This window comes from Pyrus communis, chromosome 3 (assembly GCF_963583255.1).
Source record: "Pyrus communis chromosome 3, drPyrComm1.1, whole genome shotgun sequence".
NCBI lineage: Eukaryota > Viridiplantae > Streptophyta > Magnoliopsida > Rosales > Rosaceae > Pyrus > Pyrus communis.
The window spans coordinates 19486087-19502237 of NC_084805.1; positions in this window are offsets into that span (position 1 = coordinate 19486087).

The following is a 16151-nucleotide window of genomic DNA, read 5'->3' on the forward strand; positions in this document are numbered from 1 at the left end:
GAAACAAGAAACACTTTCTTTCTCTCTCCTTCTTCTTCTTCTTCTTTGCAAAACCCTAAATTACAAACAGGCGATTGTAATATGCATCTCTATTTATAAACATTCGCGGCGCTCCCGCTCTCTCTCTCTCTCTCCAAATTAACGCGTGAGGATCAAGTCAGCGAAAAGCGTACGAGTGCTCCTGCTTTGATCTTCTTCTTTACGCCCGATCAGCAGCCTGCAGTAACGCAGCCCTCCATCTCCATGCAGAAGAGCACGTCCACTTGTTTCTCCTATTGTCGTCCTAAAGTAGTGCTCCAAGCACAAAGTTTTATATCTCCCCGATTGAATAAAGTAGGCTTAATTTTGGGACTGCATATAGTCTACAGAAAGGAGTTACATTCGGAGTAAAATTACTCCCTATATTGTCACCGTAATTTAGATCTGGTACTTAAATTAAAAGTTCGTTAATTGAGGTCACTAAATAATTAGCAAGACGTGCAACATTGGTCACTCCGTGAAATTTCCTTTCAATTTAGGACATGTTTACTAATAAAAATTAAAATCATTTTACTACTTAATTTTTTCTTGTTTTTCCCTACATGTAAGAAATAAAAAGGCACATAATTTTCTTTGAAATTCGTAATCAAGTACTTAAAAATTGGGAATCAAATCGACTAGGGTGGACTAGTTGATATTATTCACTTTCCTGACTTCTATTCAGCTTTATTTTTCAGATTTCTTCATTTTTTTTTTTTTTTTTCATTTGTATTTAGTAAACTTGCCCTTAATTATGTGGAACCAAGAAATAGGACCAACACTCAATCCACAAACTTTCATTCTAGTTTAGATTTGGTATCGGAATACACATAGTTGTAATTGGATCACACGCATACCACATCCTCACAATACAGTAAAACTCCTAGCAAGTCATAAAGTTGGGACCAAAACAATTTCATAACTCTAAACATCATTATTTCCTAAATAGGATTCCTAAGGATTACAGTATAGAAATACCAAGGTCTCATGCCAAGAAGCTGTAAACATGCTTGAGAAGTTAGAAACATTTTGGCTTCAACAAGAAGGTGTCCTTGTTGATGAAGTATTATGTAGTTGCAAGCTCAAAGACATGACATCAATTCTAAAGACTAAAGCATGAGCCTCACACTGGGTTAGCCATAATAATGTGATTCAAATTCGCTTTTGGAGAGAATTGAACTTAAAACCTCTCGCTTACAAGTGGAGAGGATATCACTAGACCGTAGTACTAAGTGACAATTATTACTTTTTGAGAAATAGTTTAGTTCATCTTACACTTTTATTTGTAATATTGCACACTTTTTGTACTCATTGACAATTATTACTATGTAGTAGTGTTTTCTTATGAAGGGATCAAGAAAAATTATCTTTTTTTTTATTTTTTTTTGTCAAACGATAGATTTTATTAGATTAGAAGTTAGATTAGCCATCGATGAGATTTGAACCAATGCCGTCATGCAAAGACTTAACACCTTTTCACCATTGTGGTATGTGGAGTTTATTCCTACACATAGGGCTAGTTTGGTATTGTTGTGCTGTAAAAAAATGTTTTTGCTGTGCTGTGAGAATAAACAGCTATAAAATAAAGTTGTTAAATATTTGGTAAACTTTTTTTTTTTTTTTTGTTAAAAGTGCTTTTAATATTTAAAAAAACAGTGTCTGAGTGTTTTGTAAACTTTTATATAAATTGTATTGAATATGTTAAATGACTAAAAATGATATAGTATTTAATGTGATATAATAAGTGTCAAAAACAATAATGTAGGGGCAAATATTGTAATGTTGTAAAGCATGTGAGGTATACTTGCCATTTGAACAATTCATTAAATGAACATTAATTAATTACTATGCTTTGAAAAAAGAAAAAAACTTTTTTTTTTTTAAAAGCATGTAGACCATGCTTCTGCTTTTTTTATTTTTTATTCTTTTCTACTTTCATTGATAGCATTTTTTTTTTGTTTTACCAAACACATTTAATGTTCTAAGTTTTTATTTTTTGTTTTTTTAAAACACCACAATCTCAAACCAACCCATAATCGGTCTCGAGTTGGAACCATAATTTTTTATTACTTTAAAAAGGTTATTTCTTTATAAAGTATTTCTTTGTAAAGTATTACCTTACAAAGGTTTTTTTGTTTTACCAAACACATTTAATGTTCTAAACTTTTTTTTTTTTTTTTAAACACCACAATCTCAAACCAACCCATAATTGGTCTCGAGTTGGAACCATAATTTTTTATTACTTTAAAAAGGTTATTTCTTTATAAAGTATTTCCTTGTAAAGTATTATCTTAAAGGTTTTATTGTATTATTTTTCACGGAAGTTAACAGCAAGAACTAATGATGGATAATGGGTAAAATGTTCTATTAATTTTTCTGTCTCGTTTATGCAGTTTTGTATGAGTTGAAAGTATTGTTTGATCTTTGACCAAAAACAAAGTATTTTTCAGTCACACGAGTACATTTCTATTATAAAATTAATTAATAATATATTTTTCAACAAAAAAATGACGAGAAAAGATTGTTCGGTAAATTAGTACATTTTCTAATAATTGTCAATGAATTTCCATAATTACATTGAATTGAGACAATTTTATTTTTCAAAAAATAAAAAAAAAATTAAAAAGATATATATTTATATATAAAGCCAACATTGACGTGAACAATGGTTTTTTAGGTCACAAGCTTCACAAAAATAAGTGGATAAAAATGCCCTTCAAACAAAAAAGTTCAAAAGCAATCCAAATTAATGCACCAAATAATGCAGGAGTATTTTCATCATATAAACAATGTTTTTTTAATAATTAATTCTTTTTGTACAATTATATATATATATATATTTATAATTAGTACCTCGCAATGGACTAGTAATAATGTGATTCAATCAGTTGTTTATTAAATATTATTTTCTCTAATTTTAAACATGTTCAAAACATCTTAAGATGCGTGTAGTGCCGGTTATAAAAAAATGTCTTTTGCACGGGCATAATAATATGATTCAATTAGTTGTCGAATGATTTTTTTTTTTTTTAAACAAGCGATATTATATACACTAAAAATGAAGGCTGGGCTTAGCCTTATAATAGGCTAGCAAAAATATGATTCAATCAGTTGTTTATTAAATATTATTTTCTCTATTTTTAAACACATTCAAAATATCTTAAGAGGCACGTAGTGCTGATTATAAAAAAAAGGTCTTTCACACATGCATAATAATGTGATTCGATTTGTTGTCAAATGCTTGTTTTTTTTTCTTGAACAAACGATATTATCTACACTAAGGAGTAGGGGATGGACATAGCCTCACATTGAGTTAGCAATAATATGATTCAATCAGTTGTTTATTGAATATTATTTTCTCTATTTTTAATCACGTTCAAAACATTTTAAGAGTCGCGTACTGCCGGTGATAAAAAAAGGTCTTTCACACGCTCACAATAATGTGATTCAATTAGTTGTATTATTTTCTCTATTTTTAAACACTTAAGAGGTACATAGTGCCCATTATAAAAAAAAAGTCTTTCGCATGCGCATAATAATGTAATTCAATAAGTTGTCAAATGATTTTTTTTTTTTTGAGCAAACGATGTTTCTACACTAAGGGGGGGGTGAGCTTAGTCTCACAATGGGCTAGCAATAATGTAATTCGATCAGTTATTTATTAAATATTATTTTCTCTTTTTTTTGTTGAATTATTTTCTCTATTCTTAATGTAAATTCAATAGAATGTAGATGACACACCCCGACCGAAATCGGAGCGTGCTGGCCGTCACACAAGGGTGACGTAGCCATGTGCACGTGCGGAAGCTAATAAAATAGTAATATAAAAGTACGAACAATTAAAAACTAGCATACAAAGTACTAGAATAAGTGCTAGTGAGTGAGATACAAGTTCAGAGCAGGTCTATAGCAGCCCAAATGAAACGATAACAGTAGCACGCCCGAAGGCAGCCCTACAATATGAAGTGTCTGTCAGAACGCCGCAGAGCTCTCAAAGGAAACCACCGCAACGGCTAAGCAACTAGAACCTGGAGGGGCGCAAAACAAAAGCGTGAGTGGGCAAAACAAAGCTCTTTGAAAACCATTTAGCAAAATACATTCTAACCCCTCGCCGTAAAACCTGTATACTTCCCAGAAAATAAACATATATACGTATGTATAGGTATGCCCAATATGCTCAAGGGTATGCCAAACATGCTCAAGATATGCCATGCCAAAGCCATAATATGAATGTAAGTGCCCAGGTATAAAATCATATCAACGCCATAACATCTGGCAGCCGGAGTCACCTAACGTGACCTGTACGGCTGCATCTAGAGCTCAAATCTCAACTCTAAACTGAACCTGCCCACGAGTCGGAACCACTCAAGGTGGTCTGTACGACAGGCCTGGGTGTAACATATATATATACGCTCTAGTGCTACGATCACGTGAAGACTGTGCGACTAATCGCGGGTCACCTACGAGTCGGAACCACTCAAGGTGGTCTGTACGACAGGCCTATGCACCTAACTTGGATCCCAAGCTGAGCGTGTGGTGCGGGAGGTGAACATCACGTGAAGGACTGTGCCCTACTCTGGGCGGGAGCACTAACACCGGGGGTGCAGGTTATGAGCTCTCTAGGCATCTCAAGCCACTACTGAAACATAAACGTGAATGTCACTTACCTGGCACTTACCTGTGCGTCCACAGCACCCAATACGCATATGTATATGTATGCCACTAATAATGCATGCAATGATGCATAAACGATAATAATAAAGTGCATGACATAAATCAATTACCCTTTTTAATCTATTTCTGGGAATATAAATGTATATAGGTATATACGGAAAATAAAAGCCCACTCACTGGTATGTAGAAGGGTCGTAGCCCCCCTGCCTCGTGTGACCACGCTCGTCCTCGGGGTACGTGTCACCTGTCCAAAAACTCCAAGCTCGGCCAACCTCGAACCAGGCCTTCCCGACGTCCAAAATCGTCCAACGAGCTACTCCGACGCTCCTGAAAAGGGTATGGCTGAGCTCGCCTCGACCTCACAAGCTCAAATATATCCTTGGTTTCCTCGATTTGTGAACATTCGAGTGGGTGTGTGTTGGTCCGTACGTTTTAGGAAGAAGAAGAAGGATAGAGGGCTCGGGGGAGAGAGAGAAGACAGAGGGAGAGAGAGAAGGTAGTGTCTGTGTGTGTGTGGGAGTGTGTGAGGTTCCAAACACATGCCACAACACACCAAATAACCCACAACGTGACAAAAATGAACTAGGGGCAATAAAGTAATTTCACACGTGCGTTTTCGATAATTCCGGGACGGGATGTCACAGTAGATGGTTATGTGGATTCAGCTACTTTGATTGGTTTATAAGGAGTTTCTTCTAGCATGGTCGAATATTATTCATTTACTTCAAATATTTGACCTTCTTTTTGTCATAAAAAAAACTATTGAAGCAATCCACGCATATAAATACATGTAAAACGTGAAAGTCGAGTGTAGCATGCCGTGGTTCAAAAAATGTCTTCTGCATGCACGTGAGCACGTGCATGAAGGCTAGCAATTAACTATGTCAATTGAGTGAGAAAAATAATTACCTTGAAAAAAAATACAAATTTTAATTTAAAAGATAAAAAAGATAATATGAAAATCTATTAATCTGTTGAGGTGTACAAAATCAAAGGACATTGATAAAAAATTAAAACTAATAAAATTTCAGTTTAAAGTGAACAATACCGGGAGTGTTTCATTAAACTCTCTATTAATAGCTGGTCACCGCATCTAAATCTCCCTAATTTTGAACCTAGGGTTTAGCAACAAAAAGTACAAGTATTTTAGCTTCCAGCAAACCATAACTCTGTATAATACTGATACAACATCTTAGCTAGTATGAAAGAGCATTGTGTTCGCACTACTAGAATTATGCTCATTGCACACCATTTTTTGCACACCCTTTGCAATTGGTGGCCATAGATATAAAGTTGTTGCTCTTATTATTTTTTGGTGGCTTTATAGTGGGATGCCACTGATATTTTGGTTGCTTTATAGTGGGATGCCACTGATATCAATGGCCTTAAGAAATCAGCCACCAATGATTGGTGTCTGTTAACTAACTTTATTTCTTAAAATTACACCAAAGTCTTTTTACATGTTTTTTCAACTTTGGGACATGTTTTTTTATTTCTTTTTCAGTCTTCTCCTTTTTATCTGTCAAAAATAATTGTTTATTCATTTAATAATCCTATTCTACAGTAGCTTTATCCCCAAATAAATGCGAAGTTAGACAACCCTAATTTTCATTTACATGTGTTACCAGATTGATCTGTTTTAAGTTTAACTTCATTTCCTTGCAGGAGGAGGTTGATGCTAAGATTCTTGTGGCTGGTATTTCAACAACCTGTTGTCAGAAAATTCACAACTGATTGGTATGTACCTGATTAAAATAATTTACGCTTTGCTACCATGTTGGTGCAATAGCAATGTCTTGCACAGTTGTAAGTGTTATCTTATCGAATCATTATGTACCTATAATTGTTCTATATGCCGAGTTTCTTTTCTTTATGGAATACAGGAATAAAAATTTATATATACTAAAACCCAAACTCAGGTGGTACTATTCTAGGGCAGTGTGGACCAAAATGCCCCTCAATTCATTTGTTAACCACTTTTTTGCCATCTTTTCTACAGTAAAATGACTTCCTTGCCCTCCAAGGCCACGTTTATCCTCTCCGATTTCGATTTCTTTGGGTGCTTTGGTTTTCTCTCTCCATTATCAGCTTTTCCTTATTTTGTTTGACTCCTGCTCTCCTCATCTCCCTCCTTGCCTCACTCTTCTCCTACACCAAGCAGCTTGATTTAGGGCTTCACCATTTCTCTTCGAATCAAGGTCTCTATTTCTCTCCCTATTTTCTAAATCTAGGTTTCATCTCTATCTGGAAAAACCCTAGATCTCGCCACTGTCAGAGAGTCCAAGCTCGGCCCTTTGTGCTTCAATCTGCCTTGCCGATCGGCTCATCTCGACGCCTCCACCTAAACCCCTATGGTAAATTTCCTAACTTTTCCCCCAATTTTTTTTTCTCTCTATTTTTGCACTTTCAAAAGGTTTCAGATTTTCGCCTTCTTAAGCTTATGTTTCTAAAAGGACCTTGATTTTGTGTTTAATTGGGTTGTTGCGTCGTGAATTTTGAATTTTATGTTTAATTTAGGTCTTTACATTGTGAATTTTGAATCTTTAGCCTGATTATGCTGTAATTAATTTTAATTTTGTGGGTTTGAGTAAATTCCTCACCTTTTCTTTTCATTCTTTAATTTTTGAGTTCGATCTGTTAAATATGTGTGATTACTGGGTTTTTCCGATATGTTAAAGATTGAGACTTTTGTTCTACCAAATTTGAGTTGCAACAGAAGGAAGCTAGGAGGTGCAGCAATTGGAAGTCGGATTTCACTCTCGTTGCTGTAATTAGATCAAGTTCTGGCTGATTTGATTTGAGCACACACAGATTGTTTTCTTGGTTTTTTACTCCTACCCTCTTAGAAACTTGAGGTACGAAAATTTCAATTTTTTTTTTGTGTGTTTTGATTTATTTTCAATGTTAATTTATGATATGCGTAGGAGTAATTAGGTTGCACGACCAATTAGCTACATAGTATTCGATGAAAAGATTATTAAAATTAATCTCACCAACCATATATATGCAGAAGGAATTCTTTGAATTTAGAAGGTCATCATGTGCAAACTGATGCACTCAGCCAATGTAGGGTTGTCCTTCCTGTGTGCTAGGAAGTTTGTCTGGACATAAATGACTGGATTAAAACTAATTCCTAACTGATTTGTCTCAGAAATCCATTTAGCTGTTAAGTAAATTCAAATCCCGGTTGATATGTCTTAGGAATCCTTTTAATTATTCCATCTGAACTTGACTATTTCCCATAAATTGGACTGATTCTCCAAACTCTATTTGGTGAACATGTAAGGTTTGATATTATCTGGGTTTGGCAGTGTCGCGCAAAGTTAGCCGTTTGTGGCTCACCGGAAAACCCCATGATTAGGCTTTATCATTAGGAACTCATAATGTAGTAGATATTCCTCAATGCAAAGGTCCCAATCCTATTGACTTTATATTTGATATTTAATCCTTGGATTAGTGTTAAATTCTATATTTTTTTTAGTTTAATTTGTGTTTTCTTTTCTGTTTTTGTAGCTCATCGTCCAAGTATAAATGCTGTTGTGGAGTTGCTTAAACAAGGTCCCTTTTCGGTTATTAAAACTCAATGTTACCTGTTTTCATTTCCAGTTTTTAAGTCTTATATTTGTTTGCTTGCTGCAATTATTCATTTTATGCCACTATAATATTTGTTTCCTTCTGTTTTGTCCTATGTATTAACTACCATTTGGATCATGTGAATGACAACTTTTATGTATATTTAATGAGCAGTTTATTGTTGTTAATCTTTTGATCACTGTATATGTTGCTAATTTACCTTCTCAAACAACTTACATGTAAACATTGATATATAAAACTTATTTATATGTTAATAGTATGGTTTCTTTACTTTTGAGATTGGTTGAACAACAACATTTTCTACTTTCTAGAGTTCATCCTCTTTATTTTAGCCCAAGCCGACTCACTCTACTTTGTTCGAAGATCTTCAACTTTTTCACACAAATTGCTCAAAAATTCCTGCTCTCAAACATCTTAGATCCCTCACTCAACCTTTTGGCATCAACGCCCCAAGGGTATATTTCTCTCATTGCTTTCAGAATTTAGTGTGTATATGTATGTATATGTATATATATGCTGACATGTATATGAAGACATTCACATATGGTAGAACTAAAAGGACGGTAGAATGCTTGAATAATGGAATAGAGTCGAGAGTATGGTGAGAAAAGACAGTAAATAGCTATCACTATGTAAATGAATTCAATTAGAACTCACTTTTTTGTTTTCTGTTTTGTAGCTACCTTGATCATTAGTTGGTGATCTCTTGTATTGGAATTTCCTGGTTTTTTGATTTTCTGAAAAAAGAGAAAATGTTAATGCAGTTATATGTGTGAGTATGCGCGCGCTCTTCACTGATATTCCATTCTCATTTCTGTTCTCTCTCATTCATATGTAAATGCTTTGTTGTATCTTGTCCTCTGCCCATTGGTCATAAATATAGTATCTATACTTTCTTTATCTTATTCTTGAATACCCACGCTGATTGGGAGATCATTTGTTGTTTCAAGGTTGAAGGTGGTATGCATATTCATGAACTTGTCAATTTAATATGTTCTTAGTTGAAGTTGCAGAAGGGTTGCTGTGAATTTGTAGAGATTTTTGTATGGTAAATTATGACTGGAAACCCCTTGAAAATCTACTTTTCCCTGGTATTTATATGATCATATCTCAGTGTTGTCTTTAACTCTAATCACTTTCAGTTGGACTTGAGTTAAAGTTATTCTTACGAAATTTGTGGGTTTGATTTTGGGTGCAGGCTACAGCTGATGATCATATACAAGTTATTGAGATGATTAAGCTCTTGGAAACAAAGGGTTCGAAGACTTTTTAAAGTTTGGTTCCAACATTTGTACAAAATTCTATAAAATATCAGTTATGCAAATTTATAGTTGTATTCTTATATTTTAATGATATAACAATTTGTTTTCTCACCAAAAATAGAAAAACAAATATGATACTCCAATTTGAGTGCCCACACATTGCATCTTTTTTTTTAAAATATTATTTTACAACTTTGCCACCGATGTGAATTAGGGTGGCATTGCAAGAAAGGCACCAATGCAATATTGGTAGCCATTGTTACAATAGAGTCCTCTACATAGGCCACACTCTCTAGTTTAGTGGGTGCTTGGTGGCCATAGAGGTTTGCCACCAATGTGAGTGGCAACACTTGACAATAGCCACCAATGAAAAGGGTGGCTTGTAGCCAAATTTCTAGTAGTGTCATCAAATAAGACAAGGCTTCCTACGAAAGAATCTATTGGAAGAAAGAATGGCAACTAGGGTTAGGTTAGGTTGCATGTTCACCGTACAAAGGATTTTAGGGTGATAGATAGTGTTGTCAATTCCCTTAATTCAAGGGATGTGTCTCTTGTTGTCAATTTCCTCAATTTGTCTTATTTTTCTTGTCAATTCCCTTAATTCAAGGGATGTGTCTTATTTGTTCTTTTTTGTTAGCTTTAGACGTAAATCAAGGAGGGATAGGTAGTCTTGTTTTCTTCCCTCTAGCACATATATATTGCTATCTCTTGTACCTGATTGTCTTATGATGAATATACCATTCACAAAATTCAATATGGTATCAGAGCAGTGACCCTAATCGGCCTGTCTCTGTGGTGTTCTCTTGAGAGATTTGTGAGCTTCTTGTCCTTCAATCATGGCTGAAGAAAGCTTAGTAAATTTGGAAGGAGACGGCTTTCATGCTACTCCACCATCACCACACTCAGATATTGATATCAACCCAAATCAACGTCTTAGTTCTGTCTTGCTAAATGAGTTTAACTATCTTCCATGGGAGAGAGCAGTTTCTCTTGCTCTGGGAGGACGATTAAAGCTTGGTTATGTTAATGGTGCTATTCCAATGCCTGAGACTACCTCACCGGAGTATGATGCTTGGCTATGCAAAGACCAGTTGGTCATGTCGTGGCTACTCAATTCCATGGATCGTAAGATTGCAGAAATTTTTAGCTATGCTGAATCCTCCATGACTCTTTGGAAAAATCTCAAGGAAATGTATGGAAATCAGAACAATGCAGCTAGAGTGTTTCAGTTAAAGAAGGACATTGCTGGTTTGCAACAGGAAGAGAAGCCACTTGTGCAACATCTTGGAAAGCTGACCACTATGTGGAACGAGCTGAATGTGTATCGACCACACACCATCGACGCTGCTGTGCTAACTAAAAAAGCCGAGGAAGACAAAATATTCCAACTCCTAGCAAGCCTGAGCCCTGAATTCGAAGATCTTCGTAGCCATATCCTCATGAATCCCGACCTGCCTTCTTTTTCAAGTGTGTGTGCCACAATTCAAAGAGAAGAGGTTCGAAGGAAAGTCATGACCTTGGACATGAAGGCAAATATACCAGAAGCTAGGGCTTACTTCTCTAACCAAAAACTTGATGAGGAGAGAGGCTACAAAGGAAAGAAAACTGGCTTAAAATGTAGCCATTGTGATGCTGGTGGGCACTCAAGAGACCGATGCTGGATTCTTCATCCAGAGTTAAAACCAAAGTTTCCTAGGGATAACAAATGTGTCTCGAAAGGCTCGTACATCCCTTCTTACAAGGCAAATCATGTTGCCACAACTTCTTCTGATAGAGCACTGAAGTTCACCACTAATCCAACTGCACTGATCAACGAGTTTGCTATGTTTCTTCACAAGAAACAAGGTCTTGGAGATAGTGAAGGACCACTAAATCAGTGTGACAACAATCAAACTGCACTACTAGGACAGTTTGCTGGCTTCCTGGCTGGAAATGAAGGCGTGGTACAAAGGGACATCCCAGGTATCTTACACTCCTTCTCAACTGCTCTCAACATTGGTAATGTGCATGATTATTGGATTATAGATTCTGGAGCCACTGATCATATGACTAACAAGTCTACAAACTTGCATAAATTTGAAAAATTTTCTATTCCATCTCAAGTGTCAGTTGCCAATGGAAAAAATGCTATGGTTGTGGGAAAAGGAAAAATACATTTGATCTCAAGTGATGTCGAGTTTGAGGCTCTTTATGTTCCCTCATTCCCTTTTCAACTTTTATCTGTTAGCAAGATCACAAACTCATTAAATTGTCTTGCCATTTTCTCTCCCAAAAATGTGATCTTTCAGGATGTAGTCACCAAGAAGACGATTGGTGAAGGATTTTTCTTAAATGGTCTCTACTATCTTTCCAAGCATATTCAAGTTCCCAAGGTTTTTCAAGTCACTTCAAGCTTAGCTCAAGAACAACAACTTTGGCACCAACGTCTAGCACATCCTTCTGAAAAAGTTCTATCCACCTTGTTCCCAAATATGTGCAAAGTTACAAGTCCTTGTGATGTTTGTCATTTTTCTAAGTTTACTAGATTACCATTTACTTCCTCTTTGTCTAGGGCTAGTAACCCTTTTGAAATCGTGCATTCCGATGTTTGGGGACCAACTATAGAGTCTTTTGATGGATACAAATATTTTGTAACTTTTGTGGATGATTTCACAAGGATTACTTGGTTGTATCTTTTGAAATTTAAAAGTGAAGTGATGGAAGTTTTTCAAGAATTTCATAGACTTGTGGCCACCCAATTTTCTTCAAAAATTCATATTTTACGATCAGATAACGGCACAGAATATATGTCTCATAACATGTCACGCTACTTGAGCACGCATGGTATATTACACTAAACAAGCTGTGTTGGAACACCTCAACAAAATGGGGTGGCCGAGAGGAAGAATAGAGATCTACTTGAGAAGACTAGAGCTCTTATGTTTCACATGAATGTGCCTAAGAAGTTTTGGTCTCAAGGAGTCCTTACTGCGGCATATCTCATCAATAGATTGCCTAGTAAAGTGTTGAATTTTAAATCACCTTATGAGGTCTTGAAAAATAAAAAGATCAACTTTTCTCATTTGAGAGTCTTTGGGTGTACATGTTTTGTTCACATTCAAACTCAAAATCGTGACAAGCTAGACCCAAGGGCTGCCAAATGTGTCTTTCTAGGTTATTCATCTACCCAAGAAGGTTACAAGTGCTATAATTCAACAACTAGAAAAATGGTTGTTTCAAGGGATGTTAAATTTGAAGAACATGTTCCTTACTTCTCACAATCACTGGATTACTCTAGACAGGGGGAGCATTTGATGGACTTATTTCCTTTTCCATATCCAAATGGAGAAGATGCAACATGCACTCCTAGTGATCATGTGCCGGATGATGTTAACCTTCACTCGGTGGAACATCTTGAAGATGAAAACCCTTCCTCATCGGAGATTCACACTGCACCCTCCAGTGATCCTTCCAACCATGATGTTGTTCAAATACCTGTAGTTCAATCTCCTACAGTTCGTCGCAATCCTGCACGAGAGAGGAAACTTTCATCCAAGTTGCATGATTATGTGACCTACACTGCCAGGTATCCCGTGACTGATGTTATTGATTATAGCAAAGTCTCATCTTCTTTTGCTACATTCCTAAGTGCCATTAATGAAGCTCGAGAACCTCAAAGTTTTCAAGAAGCCAATCTTCACAGTGAGTGGAGAAATGCTATGGCAGAGGAGCTTCAAGCCCTCCATGAAAATAACACATGGATTATAGTGAAACTTCCAAAAGGAAAAAAGGCAGTGGGGAGTCGTTGGGTGTACAAAACTAAGTTTCATTCAGATGGCACAATCGAAAGGAATAAGGCTCGCTTGGTTGCTCGAGGTTTTACACAAACCTATGGCGTCGATTATAAAGAGACATTTGCTCCGGTGGCAAAAATGAACACTGTTAGAGTATTGTTGTCGGTTGCAATTAACAATGCATGGCCTCTCTTTCAAATGGATGTTAAAAATGCTTTCCTGCATGGTGAACTTGAAGAAGAGGTTTACATGAAGCTACCCCCAGGTCATCCTCAATCAAACAATCCAGAAATGGTGTGCAAACTCCATAAATCCATTTATGGTCTCAAGCAAAGTCCACGTGCATGGTATGCCAAGCTCAGTCATGTTCTGGAAAGGGTTGGTTTTTTGTCGAAGTATTGCGGATTTTTCCCTATTTGTTCATTCCAGCTTAGTGGGTAAACTAGTTGTGCTCATTTATGTTAATGATCTAATTGTGACAGGTGATAATATGTCAGAGATTAATGCTCTTAAACAGTATCTCAACAACAAATTTGCTATCAAGGATCTTGGCACTCTCAAATACTTTCTGGGCATCGAGATGGCACACTCTCACAAGGGTTTTTTCCTCAACCAACGCAAGTATGTCATGGATCTTCTTCACGAAGCAAAAATGACAGATTGCAAGCCTGCTCGTACCCCCTTGGATAGCAACTTGAAGCTAAAAACTCACGGTGATCCAGTTCCCAATTTAAGTTACTATCAAAGAATGGTTGGCAAACTCATTTATCTGACTATCACACGTCCTGATATATCATATGCTGTCAGCATTGTTAGCCAGTTTATGCACTCTCCAAGCATGGATCATTTGAAGATTGTTCATCGTGTGCTACGTTATCTTAAGGGTTCCATTGGTAGAGGAATTCTTATGCGCAACAATAGTCACACTCAGATCTCAGGCTATATCGATGCTGACTGGGCAGGCAATTCTCTCGATCGCAAGTCTACCACTGGGTTTTGTACGTTTGTGGGAGGCAACCTAGTTACCTGGAAAAGCAAGAAACAAAGTGTTGTTGCACGCTCTAGTGCAGAGGCAGAGTATCGTGCTATGGCGTCCACTGCTTGTGAACTTATTTGGCTCAAAAGCCTTCTGTTGACTTTAGGTTTTCCTCATCAACAACCCATGTCCCTACACTGTGATAATCAGGCCGCGATGCACATTGCATCGAATCCTGTATTCCATGAGCGAACTAAACATATTGAAGTTGATTGTCACTACGTCAGAAATCAAGTTCAGTCCAAGGTGATCGACACTCACTACATGCGCAGTCATGATCAACTTGCGGATATTTTCACAAAAGGATTACCCTCTGCTGATTTTCAACGTCTTTTGTTCAAGCTTGGATCAATTAATCCCTTTGATCTAGCTTGAGGGGGAGTATTGGAAGAAAGAATGGCAACTAGGGTTAGGTTAGGTTGCATGTTCACCGTACAAAGGATTTTAGGGTGATAGATAGTGTTGTCAATTCCCTTAATTCAAGGGATGTGTCTCTTGTTGTCAATTTCCTCAATTTGTCCTATTTGTCTTGTCAATTCCCTTAATTCAAGGGATGTGTCTTATTTGTTCTTTTTTGTTAGCTTTAGACGTAAATTAATGAGGAATAGGTAGTCTTGTTTTCTTCCCTCTAGCACATATATATTGCTATCTCTTGTACCTGATTGTCTTATGATGAATATACCATTCACAAAATTCAATAGAATCCATCAAGCCGCAACTGTACTTGCAGATCCCATCAATCTGGAGTTGGTTATCCTGTTTGGACCTATGTTCCAGCAGTACAGCTCCACACTCCACCCCCAGATCAAGCACTACTCCACCACTCCTCGTACAACCAAGCGGCTTGCTAACCACATATTCCAGGTGTATAGTAAATAATTTAACCCACGATTCTGCTTCACCATACGTTTTCACTACCCACATATGAATATCATACTCATCATCACCATCTTCGTCACGACGATTCTCCAAAAGAGCGAGGGACCATCCGTATCTTGAAATGAAGTACGGAGTATTTGTAGAAACAAATTTGAAGTTTTCTCTCAAATCTTCCATTACCATTATCTCGCCAAATAATTCATTAGACATACAAACGACGCGATAAAAAAGTCCCTGCTCCGGCGAAGTTGAAGCCAATGCAGATTACCAAATATATCATGCGAATAGTTATCAAAGAATTGAGAAATAGAAAAGTCGACAGGAATAACATGAGCTCCAAGATTCTTCCAAGAGCCTCTGGCTAACGACCAAATCTCAACTTGACATGCATATGCATTCGTATCATTCACAACTCTTAGAACTTTATAGTCGCCGGTGCGCGAATCAAATCCGAAGACACATCTTGATTTATAAGGCAGAGTTTTGGTCAATTCAACACTAGGTTTAGGCAAAACCAAAATCTTTCTAATACAAGGGTTCCAAATCAATATGGCAAGGTGATTGCCACAATTATCATGAGCAGCAACGCAAACAAGCCCATCAAACTCCGATCACATCCACATTCTCACCTCAACATATTTTGTCGTCGGGGCAAGTACGCGTGTTATTGTAAGCTGATAATGGATCCATAAGCTTGGTGTACTCTTCTTCGATTGCAGGTTTATCCCAATGTAATGTATAATATCTTTTCACACGTTGATAAAGAAGTGGGAGTCATAAAATCGTACTAGAAGGAGCTGAGCGTCGTTGTTTTGGTTGTCGGATTGGCGGCGAGTGTGATTGCAAATGAAGGTAGGGCTTTTTTATGAGGCGACTCCAGGACTTGCACAGTCGGCTGCATCGCCCTAGAGCTTT